The following is a 2,654-nucleotide window of genomic DNA, read 5'->3' on the forward strand; positions in this document are numbered from 1 at the left end:
GCCACATAGGGCAACAATTGGCCAGATTTCCCAGCTCTTCTGAGTAATAAAACAGACACTCACCTTCTGGCTATTCGTTTTACTTACTTTGTTCTAATTTCCAATTCATGTGTCATTAGTGAACGAAGATTGACAAGAAATAGCTTCGACCTCACAGATTTGACCTTCAACCCCAGAGACCCAACTCTAGTCTGAACATAGGTTGGAATATGCTAAGAAACACCTTTCCTTTGCACAAGAATGAATGGCAGTTTTTTCATCATTGTACCACCCCCTGCTTGCCACTACATTTAGACTATGAGACATGTCAACTGCCTGTCACAATTACAATAGACACAGCAAACCAGAATTTTCCTCAAATCCAAGGGGAACTTCCTGAACAAAGAGTAAATTTTATTGCACAGATTTTGGAGACCTCCAATTTGTAGAGCCATAATGAATGCATCCCACAGACAAATAGGTAGTTGTTAATTATCCCAGCAATTTCTTTTTTTAATGTGCTAACAACACAGCATGCTAAGCCTTCATATCCTACACTGTTACCTGATGATCTCATCACATTTGAAAAGATGGTAGTCTGGGAAAAAGGCATTATTGGCATTATTATAGCAAGTATGCATGACAATAAGTTACATGATTATAATCCCTTATTTTCATGATTTAATAAAAAGGAAGAGTGATATTTTGGAAACAGATGGGTTTGGCTACACCTTTACAGAAACAGCTGAAGTAGTTTACCTATAGTATCACTTTAAAATAAACACAATTTTTGTATTTTCCTTGACCAATTATCCTACAGCTTATATATATTAATTTTGTGTCATCAAAGGATACTGTTGATAAATAATTGCAGAAGGGCCAGACCTATGACCTGAATAAGAACCTTCAATTAATTTAAAAGTAACTTATGCCCTTTCTATAGTTTTGAATAGAAATTGGCTCCTGGAAATCTATTATGGTTAGGCAACTGTTATGGTTTCTTCATACTGAGTAACAAAGATTTTAATGATTCTAGTATTACATCCTTAAATAAACAGAATAATGAAATACACCACTTTTTTTGTGCCAAAAGTTTAGAAAGTTGACTCTGTTTCCTTGATGATAAAACATTTTGAAAACACTGCGGAGTTACTGCTTTGACGTCATTTTAATGAAATGTGAAGTCATTTTCATTTTACCAGCAATATTCATTCTTCCGCAGTTTCTTTTTTTTTTAAATCACGTGTATATGACTATATTGACTTCACTGATTTGCATAACTTATTGTGCTTTACTGGGTTCTGAATTTCTTACTTGTATTACTGAAAAAGGAGAATACAATATATTTTCTTACAGGAGGAGGCATTAACTTTCATGAGAAATCACAATTGTTACCACATCATCTTTAAGTACTCTCAAAGCTACTATCTTCAGAACATTTAAATAAAACTCAAAGAACTGATTCTTTTTGAAGAAGGTGATTAGCATATAAATACTAAAGAATCATTTCAGAATAGGACATACTTCCAGAGTATGACATAGTAAGAGTTTACCAATAATTATAAAAATTCAGGTAGTCTATTGTGGGTAGAGCATTCTTTATTAGATCCATGTCACAATTATGTGTGAAACATGCTTTCAGGGTAACTACAGTAACGCATTTACCATAGCTTTGCCCTGATGCGTGTACCCTCCCTGTTATGACAGTGATCTTCAAGCCGAACAGTAAAGAAAGCCCTTTGTATTTGGAATTTTGCTTCCTTGTGGGTAAATTTTCCTTATAGGTCAAGAGAAGGTCAGAATTTATGGTTTTATCTCGACAATACATTTGTGGTCATCAAAAGAAATAAATCTCAGACTGTTGGTAGATACTGTAGAGCTGTCTTTTATCCTATACCTGTGACAATTACCCTGTGTTAGTGAAGCTAACAAGAGTTAGGCCATAGGTCAAGGGTCAGGGCACTGTCAAGAGGAAGTCAGTCTTCAGTCCACTAAATCTCTTATCATTTTCATCTAATGTGATATCCATCTGTCAGTCCGAGAATGTAGGCTATTGTCTTATTCTAAGTGCATCACTTTCTGCCTCAAAGAGAGCACATTTTATTACTTTTCTCATAAATACCATTTTCTATCTTTAAAATTTCATCTTCAAAATGAACACGCTGAACTAATAAATGTTATTTTTATACTAAAGTAAAAACGAGAAGCAATATTAAAAACAAGTTTCAGGTATTCACGTCTGTTTGATTTAATGGTTAGATGTCATGAATTGGTTCAACCAAATGAATAATAAAATGAATAACACTGGAGAAATAATAAGTGGCAGAATAGCTCAACAATGTAACATGTGCCCAAATGAGTCTGTGTCTACATGTGGGCAGGCTCACCCCAAGTATTATGGACTAGCACAGTATCATGCTAACAAGTATGTTTCCATATTATAATAAAGCATCTTCTGAGAAATGTTTTTATAATGGACTTCAGTTGAGTTGATATGTATACACAGTAGAATCTGCTTATGTTATACTTGGATATAATGAAATTCCACTTAGAATGCAGTATAGTGAAAGGCTCAGTTATCCTAGCAGTGCAATATGCAAATTTCAATTCCTCTTGTCATGAGAGTCAACTTGCAAGGAAATTCTTGTCTCAAAGAGTCTTTCTTAAAAAAAAAA

Source organism: Pteropus alecto, unplaced genomic scaffold (genome assembly GCF_000325575.1).
Source record: "Pteropus alecto unplaced genomic scaffold, ASM32557v1 scaffold171, whole genome shotgun sequence".
Lineage (NCBI taxonomy): Eukaryota > Metazoa > Chordata > Mammalia > Chiroptera > Pteropodidae > Pteropus > Pteropus alecto.